The sequence below is a fragment of the Carlito syrichta genome, unplaced genomic scaffold, assembly GCF_000164805.1.
Source record: "Carlito syrichta isolate Samal-C Ts95f unplaced genomic scaffold, Tarsius_syrichta-2.0.1 Scaffold305792, whole genome shotgun sequence".
In the NCBI taxonomy this organism is placed as follows: Eukaryota; Metazoa; Chordata; class Mammalia; order Primates; family Tarsiidae; genus Carlito; species Carlito syrichta.
Window position 1 is genome coordinate 335,204 of NW_007249888.1, and position 16,962 is coordinate 352,165.

At 39.6% G+C, this 16,962-nt stretch overlaps 1 pseudogene; it reads right to left on the reverse strand.

Moving 5' to 3' along the window:
- Positions 1 to 3,253: 3,253 nt before the first annotated feature.
- LOC103264981 lies at positions 3,254 to 7,307 on the reverse strand (annotated as a pseudogene).
- Positions 7,308 to 16,962: the final 9,655 nt, after the last annotated feature.

The following is a 16,962-nucleotide window of genomic DNA, read 5'->3' on the forward strand; positions in this document are numbered from 1 at the left end:
TGTGTTCAGTCTTGTCAGTGCTGCTCACTCTCTGGGGCCTCGACTCTGGTACATGCACTCAATGGCTCTCATTCTAATAGATCCTAATTTTTGTCCTGCTTGTACTGTCTCTCTTTTCTAAACTTTACCCTAGACCTAAACTTTTTTGTTTGTTTTAACTTAAGAATTTTAAAATTATTAAACATTTCTCACTCACATAAAAAGTACCAGCTAGCCGGCTCGGTGGCCAGCCTGTAATCCGGTGCCTTTGGGAGGCTGAGGTGAGTGGATTGCCTGAGCCCGTGGGTTCGAGACCCGCCTGGGCAGCGAGACCTCATCTCTACAATAAAATCAAAAAATCAGCTGGGCGTGGTAGCGCATGCCTGTAATTCTGGTTACTCGGAAGGCTGAGGCGGAAGGATTGCCAGAGCCCAGCAAGTCGAGGCTGTGGTAGCCGGGAGTGGCCACTGCACTCCAGTCTGGGCGACAGAGTGAGACTCCAACTCAAAAAAAAAAAAAAAATTACCAGCTAAGTAAGAGTAAGAGTAATAGGGCATCTCAGACCCATGGAGTCTCTTAGGGAACCAGACCCTTTCCATGATGTTGCTCTGCTAACCTCTAGGGATGGTAGAAGGGGCATAGGACCACTGCAATGCACAGATACAGGGCTTAACTCTTTGTAGCCCTGAGACAAGGAAAGGAAAGGAAATGTAAGGTAAATAATCTCTTTATCCAAGTGACAAAGAAGTTGAGAACATTATTTCCACGTGCATCTGACTGGCATAAACTTAGCCAAACAGCCATACTTAACTGTAAGGCAGGCTGGGAGCTGTGGTCACTGTTTGAGAGACTGCATGCCCAACTCAAACCCTATTAGTATGAAAGAAGTGGAGAAGGGATTTTAAGAGACAACTTCCATTCTGATCTTCCTGACACCAAAGGCTTTGCTCCTTACTTTTATAGACTACAGTTTGTTGACTATAAAGAGCACTGAATAATCTAAGAATCATGTATATAGGTTGGCTGGTTGACCTGACATAGTTGCAAATGATCCAACTCAAGCTTCTGCAGGTTATCTTAGAGTATGAAAATAATTCTATTTGTCCATAGCTTGAATGCTGTTTTGCCCAAACAGTGAATCCATTTTTATTTGATTTTGCTGTAAGAGTGTCACTCAACCCATGAGTCTTTTTTTCAAATGGAATGGAGGGGATAAGACCAGAAAGCGATGTTTCGAGAAGAGATTTTCCTTAGCCAAAATTTCCATGGAGCCTTTATGAAAAATTCAGCCAGTTCCAAGGCATCTGCTTCCTCATATTCATAGAGAGTTAGGAGATTTAAAACATGAGGTATTGAAAAATATGATGAGAAAACTTATAATATTTAGCTTGAACAAAGAAAGACAGTGGGTGACATGATATTTGTCTTCCAATGTCTGAGAAGTTAAGTTGAAGATTTGGGTGTTTTCTGTACAACTGCAAAGAGCAAAACTAAGCTTTACATGTGGAAAGGAAATGGATGCTGGCACAACAGAAGTGAGTTACTCAGGATAGGTCAACTTATATAACAAACCCTTACACTTCAGTATCTTGATAAAAAATGTAAGTTATATTTCTCATTAAGGCAACAGTTAAATGGGAGTATTCTCAGCTAGGCTGCTACTGTAGCTCGCTTCCGGTGGAATTGCAGGGATGCAGACTCCTTCCTTCTAGTAGACTGTCCCCCTGTGGACTACAGAGTCCTCTAGGAAGAGGTGTAGCTGTGGAAGATAACATGTTTAACGGATGAGGCTTGGAAGCGATGTGTATCAGTTCTAACCACATTCTAACCATTTTAATAGGTGTGCGGTGCTATTTCATGAAAGCTAGCACACAATCGTAAGGCAAATGCGACTACAAGGAAGATTGCAAAATGTGCTAGCCATGTACCCAGGAATAAGAGAAAATCTGTTCATTCAGTATCTACCCAATTTCTGCCATGAACCGACCTTATAAGCACCAAATACTGTTTTATTCTTCTTCATATGCTTGCTGTTTTTGAAGGAAAATAAGTCTGACCCAGACTTGCTAGATTGCAAGTCCAGTATTTCCAGGTGTTGTACAGATCTCTCTGACACATGTGGCTGGTACATCTTGTGGTGTGAAAAATCTGTCAACTGAAAAGACAAGTTATCTGCCTGTTCCCAACATCCACATGCACCTAACAGACTATGATGGAGTGGTGGCTGAACAACCACAGTAGGTTATCCTGTTTACAAAGTGAGAAACGGCACACAGCAGTCACTAGTCTATAATAAACGTAAAAGCATGCTGGGTGGGCATCATAAAATTCCCCTACAAAGGCAGAGGAGGAGAGAGGGAGGAAGATTCTCTGATTAGACCTAGATTCTGCTTAGGGAGAGACCTTCTTGTCCGTTGTTTGCTGTAATCCCTGAATCCACCCGATGGACATTTTGGAGGATGCTCATTCATGTTTATGTAAATTTGGGGGCCCAAGGATTATTTTGATACTTGAACAGCTAAAGATACTTTAGTGTGGATTCGTGGTTTCGTTGGTGATACCATAGCCTTAAACATTTACTGGGTTTCCGCTCTATTTGCATTTGCTTCCAATAAGTCCCATGTATTGGTAACTACACTCCTAAATTTCTTTCTTAAGCATAATTCTCAACCTTGATTTGTTTTTTGTTTCCTCACTAAGTTAAGTTGTTCCTTTGAAGCTAGCTGAGTTAATAGGCTTGGGTGCTAAAGTCATAACCCCTAATTTTTTTTTTCTTTTTTTTTTTTTTGAGTTGGAGTCTCACTCTGTCACCCAGACTGGAGTGCAGTGGCAGCTCCTGGCCACCGCAGCCTCGACCTACTGGGCTCTGATGATCCTTCCAACTCAGCCTTCCAAGTAGCTGGAACTACAGGCGCGTGATACCATGCCCAGTTAGTTTTTTGATTGATTGTACAGATGAGGTCTCGCCAAGTTGCCCAGGCGGGTCTCGAACCCGCTGGCTCAGGCAATTCACTCACCTCAGCCTCCCAAGGTGCGGGATTACAGGTTGAGCCACCGAGCCCGGCTTCCCTGATCTTATCTTAGCTGAAAGGCCAATTTTTTTCTGAGCTCATCTCTTTTTTGGAAATACACCCAATAGAGTCAATAGTAGTCAAAAGATACCCTAGTTACCAAAGAAAGGTTCAAGAAATTCACCATTCTGTAGGAGCTAGGGTTGTACTGCTAAGTGATTATCAGCAAAGAGCAATTAACTGCCTTGGAACAATCTTCCTTCTCACTCCAAATCCCCAGCAGCTCAAGTTGTCTGCTCTTCCACCTTCAGACCGACCTCTCCTCTGAATATAATGGGCCTCTTGCCTAGGACCTTCAAAACAGACTCAGAATCATCAAACACAACAAAACCAAAATTGGGTAACTCCTCACTGTTAATGCGTAGCTCCAGCACATTTCCATAAAATTGAGAGAAATCTTTAAACTTTGATGTGCCCACCTCCTGAGGCAGGTCGCCAATGAAGAGTTGGTGATTGTCAAGGTGTCTCACAATTCTTTAGGTTCAACATTGCCTTCTCACCAGCCTCACAGATTGGTCTGGGTGACCTCTGGGGAGGAATATGGGAATTTGATCTTTCTGAGGTCTCTGCAGTGGAATCTGAGATTCAGGCATAGACTCTGGATGGGGCTGTGAAACGGGTACTCAAACAACATGAGGTGGCATACCAGTAACTGGAGCAGCTCTACGGGGTGGAAGGTTCTTACTGGTCACAAATGCCTAAGAAAACATCCTTAAGTCTTCCTGTACTGTCTGAGCTGTATTTGCAGGTGCTGGAAAAGAATTCTTCTGAGCATCCTCAAGATCAGCTTCTTCTGGATCAGAAGAAGATACAGATTTTGGATTTCAGATACAGGTTCTTGTTTCAGTGTCAGTTCCAGTTCAGGAGCAGGCTCCTCTAAATGTTCTTCTGTGTTATTACTGACAACAGTCTGAGCATAGAAAATTCCAGAATGATTAGGTACCCCCTCAGGTATTTGCTGTCATTCTTCAGGTCCCTCAACTTCTTCCTCGGATTCCTCCTGAGGCTCAGTGACAAAGCTACCAAAGACCTCATCTTGGCACCTGAAGATGTCATTGTGAACACAGAGCTTTTGCAGCAGATCCCTCAGGAGCAAGGACAAATGTCTGCATAAAACTCCTCAAAGCCCGGTGGTTATTAGAGAGAAGCCCTACCACCTGGACCACCACGCCATCATTTAAAGTGCATGATCCTCAACATGACTAATCAATTGGTGAAGTTGTTACAACATCACTTTTCTATGAATTTCTTTCTGTCCAGAGATTGCATTTGCTGGCTTTCCATTTCAATCCAATCTCCCATGGACATAAGAAGAGTTCTTCCCATAAAATCAGGGTAGCAAGTCTGGGGCCTGGCAGCAGGGGACTATGTGTCTTCATGATCACTGTTTTGGTCAATTCAACCTACGTGGCTGAGCAGGTGAGAAACAAGCTTTACCACACAGCACTGTGAATGGCAGAAATCCTTCATGCAGCTGCATCCTCCCCTTTGCCCACTTTAAACCCAAGTTGTTTGTTTTATTGTTATTGAGTTGTTTGACTTTTAGATATTTTGGATATTAACCCCTTATCAGAGGTAGAGTTTCCAAATATATTTCCCCTGTCTATATGTTGTCTGCTCATTCTGTTGTTTGTTTCTTTTGCTATACAGAAGCTTTTAGTTTGAAGCATTCCCATTTGCCTATTTTTGGTTTTGTTGCTTGTGTTTTGGGTCATATTTAAAAAATAATTGCCTAGACCAATGTCAAGAAACTTTTCCCCTATGTTTTCTTTAAGTAGGTTTGTAGTTTCGGGTCTTATGTTTCAATCTTTCATTCATTTTGAGCTTTTTAAAAAAATATGGTATGAGAAGGAGTTCAATATCATTCTTCTACATGTGGATATCCAGTTCTCCCAACACCATTTAGTAAAGAGACTATCCGTTCCCCATTGTGTGTTGTTGGCACCTTTGTCAAAGATCAACTGAGCATAAATGGGTAAATTTATTTCTGGGCTTTCTATTCTGTTCCGCTGGTCTATATGTCTGTTTTTATGCCAGTACCATGCTGTTTTGATTATGGTAGCTTTGTAGCATATTTTGGAATCAGGTAGTGTGATACCTACAGCTTTTCTCTTTTTTGCTCAAGATTGCTTTGGCTGTTTGGGGATATTTTGTGGTTCCATATATATTTTAGATTTTTTTCCTATTTCTGTGTAAAATGACATTGGAATTTTGATAATTTTTATAGGAATTGCATTGATCTATAGAGAGCTTTGGGTTGTATTGCTGTTTTTGTAATATTAATTCTTCTAATCCATGAACCTGTGTGAAATCTTTCCATGCGTTTGTGTCTTCTTCAATTTATTTTATGAATGTTCTATATTTTCAGTGGACAGATCTTTCATTTCCACAGTTAAATTCCCAATTTTTTGGATGCTATTTTAAAGAGTATTTTTTAAGTATTTAGTATTTTTAAAATTTCTTTTTTGAGCCGGGCTTGGTGGTTCAACCTGTAATCCCGCGCTGTGGGAGGCTGAGGTGAGTGGATTGCCTGAGCCTGAGGGTTCGAGACCTGCCTGGGCAACTTGGCGAGACCTCATCTCTACAATAAATCAAAAAACTAGCCGGGCGTGGTAGCGCGCGCCTGTAGTTCCAGCTACTTGGAAGGCTGAGGCAGAAGGATCGCCGGAGCCTAGCAGGTCGAGGCTGCGGTGGCTGAGACCGGCCACTGAACTCCAGTCTGGGCGACAGAGTGAGACTCCAACTCAAAAAATAAAATAAAATAAAATTAAAATAAAATTTCTTTTTTGGATAATTCATTGCTAATGTATAAAAACTCTACTGATTTTTGTGTGTTAATTTTTTATCCTGAAATTTTACTAAATTTATTTATTAGTTCTATTATTTAAGCCGTCTATTCTTAAGGCCAATTAGTTGTTTAAATAAGGTTCTCACTGTGATTAGAGGTGATAATAAATATTTGATAAGCATAAGTAGATTTGTGAATTTCAGACAAACTTGAAGGAATGTGAGTATATACTTTTGCTTACTATTATCTATAATCGAACTAAAATATTTACTAAAGTGAGTAATTTCCTTTGGGAATGAAAATATAAACTAAAGCACAGTGAACACATTTGCTAATTGCCAACATTTGCTGAATCTTAGCAGAGCAATCTTTATATCAACCCATAATTACAAAATGTCTGGGGGCTCACATATAGAAGATTATCTTTCACCACTCCAAAGATTCAAGGGGCTCCTCTTCTTTAAGGGGAAGTTTTTATTGTAAAGTCCTCACTTTCAATTCAATTCGACTCATGACAGACTCAGTCTTTAAGGGGAAGTTTTTATTGTAAAGTCCTCACTTTCAATTCAATTCGACTCATGAAAGACTCAGTCTTTAAGGGGAAGTTTTTATTGTAAAGTCCTCACTTTCAATTCAATTCGACTCATGAAAGACTCAGTCAGTCACTAAGAGCACAAGAAAACACTGCAAAAGGGAGAAGTGCATAGAATGACTGGAAGTAGTTATTACCATCTTTATAGTGCTTTACACTATATATTTTTATATTATATAATTTATATAATATTATGTTTCCATAATTAATACTTCATATATTATATAGCTATATATTATATAATACAAATATAATAAAGCACATTTATTCTTTCAGTCACTCAACAGATATTTATTGAACTTCTAGTTGTACTAGCCAGATAGTATATTATACACTAGAACTTAACATGAATAAGCAGAGTTTTTTTCTCAAGGAGCTGTTAGTCTGGGAGGACAGAAGCATGTAAAAGAAATGTGTTAGAAACTGCTATATAGTAGGATAGGACAGGAAGCGTGAAGGATCTGGAAGCTGGGGTCAGAATAGAGTCATAGAAAGGTGATAGTTAAGCAGAATCTCCTATCTAATTCTGATAACATTTCTGGAAGGCAGATGTTATTCCAATCACTCAGATGAAAAAAAATGAGGCTCAGGGAAGCCATGTGACTTGCCCAAGCAGAGTTGGGTGTGTAATTTCCTCCCTGCTCCACGACATCTTTCTGCTCTACTGCACTTACACAAACTTTATATAAGTTGCTAAATTACAGGTACACAGCAGAGCTACAGAGCACAATTTTAGGTGTAGTTAATGATGATATCTGCCTATAGTTCCCTTCTCATTTGCTTAAATTCTGTCTCAGGAGATGGCTAATTAAGTTCTCTTTTGAGGAGAAAGGTTCTTTTTGGCTGGTAATACTCATCAGGCACCCCTCACCATCATGTTGGCTCCCTCACCCCCCTTTCCCAGGGTTCCCCTTCATGGGACTCAGCTGGGTTTCCACCTTCCTTGTAAAAGTCCTCCCCCAGAACCCTGTCCCCGAGAACCAACTCCTGCTCCCACCTTTCTAGCACTCCTTGAAATGGACTTGAATTGTTTTCCAGTGAATGACCCTTACGCTGTTCCTCTGCCCTTCCCAGGCTGTGGGCCCCTCTGGTAGGGACCACCTGACAGTTTCCTCCACCCTCTAGAACCTGGGCCAGGGCTGAGCCCGCACACAGGACTCCTCCATCTAGTACTTATGGGGTGATGGTTTTACCCAGGAGACATAAGAGGCAACGTCCTTTTCTTCTATTTTTTATAATATCCTTATTGAGCAAAAAATAAAGTTCGCAGCCTATAATGAGTTCCTTCATCGTATGTATGTGTGTGCACGCGCATGCAAGTGTAAGTCTTACTGGTCGTACAATCCAAAAGTCTAGAATCCATAGCTTTAGAAGATGGTTGCTAAATCCACAGGATATAAGAATTATTTGGATCAATAAAAAAATACAGATTCCTGGGACTCATTCCTGAACTAAAGAACTGGAAGATCCTAGAAGCCTAGGAAATCTATGTTTTTTTTTTAACAAAGACCCACAGATTATTCTGATGGCGGATGGCATTTGAATTATGCTTCAAACAACTGGGAGCACTTGGGAAGATGACAGTGGGGGAGAGGCAATGGCAGGAATTGACTTTCAGAGAATGAGCAGAGTGGAAGTGTGGAAGTGGAACCAAGGTGTGGAAATGGAGAAGCAAACTTTAGGAATGGCGAGTGGACCAAATGGAATGAACAACCAGTACAAGGGAGTTGAGGAGGTTCTGGTCAGGAAGGTAGGTGGTGGCTAAATTTTTGACAAATCTGAACCTTAAGCTGAGAACAGTAGAAACTCCAGAGGAGGATGGGGCAAGAAAAGGAGAATTACTGAAATCCTGATCCTGATATGCAACAATCATTGTTTGGGGGCAGAACAAATAATTTCCCACTTAAATATATATTATTTCAAATGGATGTTGATGCTGCTTGGATTAATAAAATATAACTTAATATAAACTTCCTGAATTATAAGTAGCTTTTGGTTATTTTCAGAAAATAATAAGAGAACAATTTTTTTTTGAGTTGGAGTCTCACTCTGTCACCCAGGCTGGGGTGCAGTGGCATGCTCACAGCCGCCCCAGCGTTGACGGGCTGGGATCCAGCGATCCTTCCGCCTCAGCTTTCCAAGTAGCTGGAACTACAGGTACATGCTACCATGCCCAGCTAATTTTTTATTTTATTGTAGAGACGAGGTCTCGCCAAATTGCCGAGACCGGTCTCGAACCTGCAGGCTCAAGCAATCCACTCGCCTTGGTTTCCCAAACTGCTGGGATTACAGGCTGAGCCACCAAGCCCACCAAGAGTACAATTTTTTGTCACGTGAAAGGCTCTGAATTTTTTTAGTTAAAAAGTTTAGAAATGCTCCTGGAAGCACGGGAAGTCCCTGGAGGATCTGAGCAGGATAATAATGGGTGTTCAGGGTGGACCAAGGAAGAGAGTTGTTGAAGGTGGAAACACTAGAAAGGAGGCTATTTAAATAGTTCCAAAATGAGGTAATGAGGACCTGGGTAGAGGTGGACTGTACTGGGTGTGACGCCAGAACCATATTTTGTGGTCTGCCTATGAGTCAGCTGCTCCTTGCTCTCTTTGTTACATGTCTGTCCTTTATAGACTTGTCCAAGCCCCTGTGTCTGGGTTGAGTTATATGCCCCAGAGGCAGGGGCTATGCCTCCTGTTTCTTTTTTATGGAGTCCCGATGGAGCAGGTGGTAATAAGAGATTTGACGGATGCATCTTGTTAATGATGATCTTCCCACATAGCACTCCTGGCTTGAAAAGATTCTTCTGAATCCAAAGATATATTTCTCTAGATCAAATTATAGTCCTGAATGAATGATGGTAGAAAATCAGCCTACTAATAACTCTGAGAGAGATCAAATTTAAAGAGGCGGCAATCCTTTAATCCCAGGTGATATTGCTTCCGCTGCAAACCCTGGAGTCCACATCACCAAACAGAAGGGGCCTGGCTTCAGTCCTTAGCCACCTGATTCTCAGAAGGGGCAGGGAACATTAGCTATTCCAAAAGTAGGCATGACAGGCTGGCTACTGGAGGTCAGGTGGGGATGGATGATATAATTTTAGCCGCAGCCTGCCTCTGTCTCTTCTGGGAGCAATTGGTGTGAACAGGGTGCCGAGAATCCTAATCCTATCTTGATACAGGCAGCCTGATACTCGGCAGGGCTCTCCTACTCAGAATTTCTGCTTTATAACAGTATTGTGCCAGTATGCAATACTGGTGCAAGGGCCAGTCACTCAGGTATATTGCATAGTGACAGAGTGATGGAATTTTCAAGAGGGAATTTTAGCCTTTATATCTCAGGCAAGACTGCATTGTGGGCTAATTGACCTCTTTTCATATCACTTCCATTTAAATGGAAGAAAGTAGTATATGGAAAAATATCTAAATGGAGACTTTTACTGATTCCCAAAATTCAGAGATCTTTGGGCACCTAAAATTGCACATTTGTGGGTATATGTACAAATACATTAACTTACAAATGTGCACTATGTGTAACAGTGGCTAAAAAATCCCACAACTTTAAACTTATCTTTAATTTTGGTAATTTCTCATATTATGAATTTTCTTTTTTTAAGGTAGAAGCCAGAAAATGCACAATTGCAGACCTCATGGACCTAGGGTACTGTCATATGATCCAGGTTCTGGCAATCAGACACAACCTCATGAGACTTGGATTTAGAAGGATTTAGAAGGAAATAATATGAAGACACAGCCACACTTGAGTGATCTCAAATCTTCAAGCAAGTGTGGTGGCAGAGGGCTCCAGGTCTTTGGAAGTGGCAGAGATGGAATTTCTGGCATCCAGTAAATTTAGGAGACCAAGTAATTGGACATTGTTTCTGGCTGCTTACCTTCAGTGTCTGACTCTCTTGGTCTTCAGGAGAGTCTATAAGTTACCTAATATTCTTAAACCATCTTGTTTTCTGCTTAAGTTGCCAGAATCGATTCTGATGTTTGTGTCCTAAGGCCCTGACAGATGTACTGATTGGTACTCAGAATGGTTACCAATCATAGATTCTCAAGAAAATGGGGGCCTGATGGTTGGTTGTCTCACATGGTTGGGTTTGAAGGCAAGACAGTGAATACTTAATCAGAATTGGAGAACAGGATTCTGGTAGCCCATGACAGAAAGTGTGGAAACAATTACTTAAATTTTCACCTGATCTACCTACTCAAGTCTTTGGTGGTCTCAACAATGAGGGGGAAGGGACTGAGAAATGCAAGTACTATGGACTAAACATGCTGCCTCAACTCTATTGGATGCTTTAAAGAAAGGCAATGGTAACTCAAAAGTTAAGATGTTTAGCCTATGAGACTATTCTACAATCAGATAGCTTCTATGTTATCTCTTATAGCCATAGGGCTGGTAGCTGAAAATCAAACAGACAGTAGGATGCTGAATTACAAAATAGATTGAATTCATAGCCTTAAGAGGATTCTTACATGGAAGTTAGGGCACTCAGAAAGAGTGAGACATGGATCCTGACTTGTACCCCACCTCTGTAGAAGGAAGGAAGGAAGGAAGGAAGGAAGGAAGGAAGGAAGGAAGGAAGGAAGGAAGGAAGGAAGGAAGGAAGGAAGGAAAGAAAAAGAGTAAGACATGGAGAATTAGTATGGGGACATTTAAGAATATGTCAATTCAGCAATATGTCAGCAAGAGAAACCCTTTCTTCTGCCTTTAGTAAAGCTGTTCCTACCTTGATTAAATATTCATAATTATCTTTTTAAAGGCTGTTACCTTAGTAGTAGAAACCAATTTTGTCCTCATTTATGATGTTAGCCACTTCTCATTAAAAGGGCTTTCCTACTCAGAGATATATACTGAAGGAGTAATTACAAAGCCATTCTGGGGAAGTGAAGAAAATAGTAAGATTTTGCAAGTTTATGCAGTCAAAAAATTGGGAAATATGCACAGTAATGAATGATAAGAGTCAAGATGAGGATAGAGGGTAGAAATAGAAATTTGGATTTTGGGCCAAATTCATTAATATGGATTCATGTAGTGGAAAGTTCAGATTCAGTGTGCTAGCTCAAATAGTTGAGAGTAATTCTAATGATTTCCTGTTTGGTCAGCTAAAACTTAATCTCAGCAGGGATCTATGCCAAATGGAAGTTTAGACATTAGACAGTGTTAGGAAAATGTAGAGAGTAAGAAATTCTGTGACTTCAGGAGGAAAAAAATGTGATTGTGAATTTAATATATGACACATTCACACAACCATTAAGTATGACCTTGAGAGAGCCCAGAAGACACTCCATTTTCCAAAACCCTGAGATATAACATTAGTGAAAGGGGTACTAATGGATTGGCGTTGTTGTATTGGAACCTCTGTTTTCTGTAGGCTGGGGATGCATGTGGAAGACGTTTCCATTTAAGTCATCTCTCTGAATGAATGATGATGAAGATACTACGATGGCAGAGGTCAGGTAGAACAATTTAACTACCAGAGGCAAAGTTGGCATATGTATCAGTCAAGATTCAATGGCAGATAACAAAGACTTTGACTTCTAGCCCAGATAGAAAATCAGGGACCAGATTTATCTTCCTACCTGAAGTAATATATATATATCTTATATATATACATATAATATATATAAATAATATATATGTATTTGAAATCTGGTAATGAAGGAATATGATCCCTGAGAAATGAGGAACAAATGTGGGTTCCTATGACTGTATCAATTTACAATCTAGAGCATTTCTGGGGAACTCTCCCTTGGTTCAGGAAGAGAAAACGCAGGCAGAACTTGTGACATTCCTGAGTAGAGGAGACAAAGCTGGGATATAGGAAAAACATGATGATTCAAGTTTGTAGAGCTAAGGACCAGAAAAAAAGAGCTATGTGGGCTGGGCTCAGTGATTCAGCCGATAATCCCAGCGCTTTGGGAGGCTGAGGTGAGCGAATTGCCTGAGCCCACGGGTTCGAGACCTGCCTGGGCAACTTGGCGAGACCTCATCTCTACAATAAATCAAAAATGAGCCGGGCATGGTAGCGTGCACCTGTAGTTCCAGTTACTTGGAAGGCTGAGGCGGAAGGATCGCCGGAGCCCAGCAGGTCGAGGCTGCAGTGGCCGGGAGCGGCCACTGCACTCCAGTCTGGGTGAAGAAAACAGTTCTGCAGAGAATTGTTCTTGAGTCTTCACCAGAGTAAAGTTTAATGAATGCATGTGAGGAAACTACCCAAGGATAAAGAACCACACTAAAGGATTAGATTAAACAATGTTTGGAGTTCATACAGGGTTTTACACATCTGCCAGAGCGTATAATATCATTCATGGGACATCACATAGAGTGTTTAGAAGGTTTTGCTTCAGTAATGGGGACAATTTATTCTTAGATTAAATGCTACTCTGATATCACCAAACTAAATGTAAAAGCAAGACTTAAGAGTAACTTAACTGAATTCCAGAACAAAACTACAGAATATTTATAGGAATATAAAAATATTTCGCACTAAATAAAAATATACAATATCTGACATTCAATCAAAACTTGCCAGATTTACATAGGAGCAGGAAAATATGACCTGCAATGAGAAAAAAATCAGTTAAGTGACACTGACTCAGAAATGACACAGACGATGGAATTAGCAGACAAGGTTATTACAATAGTCATTATAACAGTCATGAAATTTGAGATGAGAAAGTCACAGGATCAGATTAACAGCAAATTAAACATTGCAGAAGAAAAGATTTAGACATGGCAATAGAAACTATCCAAAATGAAACATAAGAGAAGGCTGCGAAACAAAACTAAAAACAGCACCAGTGGAAAAACTTCAAGCTGCACAAATACCCGTAATTAGAGCTTCTGAAGGAGAGAAAAAGGGAATGCGTGACAGAAAAAAATGTTTGAAGAAATAATGCCTGTAAACTTCCTAAATTTAATGAAAACTTTAATTCCACAGACCCAACAAGTTCTACAATTCCCAAGCATAAGAAGCATGAAGAAAATGACATAAAAGCACATTACAGTTGAGTCAATTAAAGCATGCAATAAAGAGAAAAATCTTAAAAGCAGCCTGGCTTGGTGGCTAAACCTGTAATCCCAGCACTTTGGGAGGCCAAGTTGAGTGGACTGCCTGAGCCTGCAGGTTCAAGACCCACCCGGGCAACTTGGCAAGACCTCGTCTCTACAATAAATCAAAAATTAGCTGGGCATGGTAGCACGCACCTGTAGTTCCTAGTTCCAGCTACTTGGAAGGCTGAGGTGGGAGGATTGCCAGAGTCCAGTAGGTAGAGGCTGCAGTGACCAGAAGCATGCCACTGCACTCCAGTCTGGGCGACAGAGTGAGACTCCAACTTAGGAATTTTGGACCGATCTGGGCAAAAATGTCTGAAAGTTTCAACACACTGACCTTAATCTCATTAGTGCAAATTCAGCTGACAGGCACTGAGCAACCCTGGGGGGCAAGGGCCTGAGACATGCAGACCTATCCCTTTTTTATTACAGAGAATTACATTGTATTCTTACTTTGTTTATTCATTTACCTAATAATGCACATTTTCCAGTTTGAGGTTATTATGCATAAAATTGCTATGAACATTCACATACAAATCTTTGTACAGGCATATGCTTTTTTTCCCTTTTGGGTAAATACCTAGGAGTGAAATGCCTGAATCATATAATGGGGTATGTTTACCTTTATAAGATACGGGCATAGTTATCCAGAATTATTGTACCATGTTATATTTCCATCAGCAGTGTATTAGAGCTCCAGTGTCTTCAAATCCTTACCAACATTCTGTGTGGTCAATGTTTTTAGTTTTAGCTGTCCTCATCGGTATGTAGTGGTACCTCATGATGGTTTTAATTTGTATTTCCCTTGGACATCTTTTTATACACTTACTTTTCATCTGTGTACTTTCTTTGGTGAGTTTTTTGTCCAGATCTTTTGCCCATTTTAATGAATAATTTGTTTTCTTATTATTGGCTTATGGTCTTTATGTATTTGAGGATCAAGTTCTTTATCAGATATATGATTTACAAATACTTTCTCTTAGTCTGTAGTCTGTCTTTTCATTTTCTTAACAGTGGTTTTTGAAGAACAGAAGTTTTAAAATTTAATGAAGTCTAAGTAATCAATTTATTCTCTTTATGGATTGTGCCTTTGGTGTTTTATCTAAGAAATGTTTGTTTAACTCCAGTCACAAAGATATTTTTCCTATATTCTCTCCTAGATTGTTTGTAGTTTTAGATTTAACATTTACTCTATGATCCATTTGCATCAATTTTCCTCTATGTTATAAGGAATAGACCCCCATTTACTTTTTTGCATATAAGTATCTAATTGTTCTAGTACTATTTGTTTAAAAGACATTCCTTTCTCCACTGAATTATCTTTGCAGCTTTGTAAAAAATAAAAATAGGATTTGTGTGTATGTGTGTGTGCATGTGTGTGTGTGTATTTATGGACTCTCTTCTGTTCCACTGATCTGTCTTTATGCTAATACCATGCTGTCTTGGTTACTGTAGCTTTAAAACAAGTTTTGAAATTAGCTAGTGTCAATTCTCTGGTTATTCTTCTTTTTTAAAAAAGTTGTCAGGGTATTCTAGGTTCTTTGCATTTCCAAAGGGATTTTACAATTGCCATATCAATTTGTTAAAAAAAAAACTGCTGGGATTTTCATTGAGACTGCATACAATTTGTAGGTCAGTTGGGGAGAATTGACATCTTAATATTTAGTTATCTCACCCATGAACACACTGTGTCACTCCATTTATATGTCTTCTTTAAATTCTCTTAGTAATATTTTATATTTTTCAATGTGCAGGTCTTGTGCATCTTTCCTTAGATTTATCTACAAGTATTTTATAATTGTGATTCTATTTTAAATGTACTGTTTTTGCATTTCAATTTCTGGTGGTTTATTGGTAGTGTGTAGAATATAACTGATTTTTTTTAACATAATAATCTTGTGACTCAAGCCCTTGTCAAACTTGCTAAATTTGCTAATTCTAGTAGCTGCTTTGCAGATTCCATCAGATTTTCTTCATAGATTATGTCATGCAAATAAATACAGTTTTATTTCTTTTATTCCAATCTGAACTTCTTTTATTTATTTTTCTTATTGCACTGGTTAGAACATCTAATAAAATGTTGAATAGATGAGGTGAGAATAGGCATCCTTGTCTAATTACTGATTTCATGGGAAAAAATTTAGCCTTTTGTCATTAGACTTAATGTTAGCTATAGAATTTTTATAGATTCTATATCAGGCTGAAGAAGTTTTCTTCTGTTTCTGATTTGCTGAAAGTTTTTAAGCAGAAATTGATGTTAAATACTGTAAGATTCTTTTTCGGTATCTATTGAGATAATCTATGATTTTTCTTTATGGACTGTTTCTATTTCTATGGTCTTCAAGTTCACTAATTTTTTTCTTCTTCAAAATCAAACCTGCAGTTAATACCATATAGTGTATTTTTCCTATCAGAAGCTATAATTTTCACCTCCAGAATTTTGATTTGGGTCTTTCTGTATATTTTTTTGATGTCGCTGCTAAACTTCTTAAACACATAAAATACAGTTATAATAACAGTTTTAGTGTACTTCCTTACTAGTTCTAATATCTCTGTCAGTTCTGGTTTGGCTTTGATTGGTTGATTTTTCTCACTATGGGTCATATCAATCTTTTTTTTTTTTTTGAGTTGGAGTCTCATTCTGTCACCCAGACTGGAGTGCAGTGGCACACTCCCAGCCACTGCAGTATCAACCTGCTGGGCTCCGGCGATCCTTCCACCTCAGCCTTCCAAGTAGCTGGAACTACAGGTGTGCGCTACCACGCCCGGCTAATTTTTTTGATTTTATTGTAGAGATGAGGTCTTGCCAAGTTGCCCAGGAAGGTCTGGAACCCACGGGCTCAGGCAATCCACTCACCTCAGCCTCCCAAAGTGTTGGGATTACAGGCTGAGCCACCGAGCCCGGCTTTTACAAGTATTCTTGAACTACTTCTGGAACTCAGTTAAATTACTTGGAAGCAACTTGATCTTTTCATATCTTACTTTTAATATTTGTTAGGAGGGACTAGAGCACCGTTTAGTCAAGGGCTAATTATGTTCCATTGATGAGGCAAGAGCCTTCTGAGTACCCCACCCAAAGTTTCATGAACAATAAGGTTACTATTTGGCTGGTGGGAACAGTCACAACATTTAACCATACATAAGTGCTCAGCATTGTTTCCTCCAGTCTCTTTAGAACAGGTACTGGTCCGTGGCCTGTTAGGAATGCAGTAGGAGGTGAGTGGTAGGCGAGCGAGCAAAGCTTCATCTATATTTACAGCCACTCCCCATCACTTGCATTACTGCCTGAGTTCCATCTTCTGTCAGATCAGTGGTGGCATTAGATTCTCATAGGAGTATGAACCCTATTATGAACTGTGTGTGTGAGGGATTTAGGTTGCAGGTTTCGTATGAGAATCTAATGCCTAATGATCTGAGGTGGTGATGCTATATTTCATTATATGAATATATATGAAATATATGAAAATATGAATAAT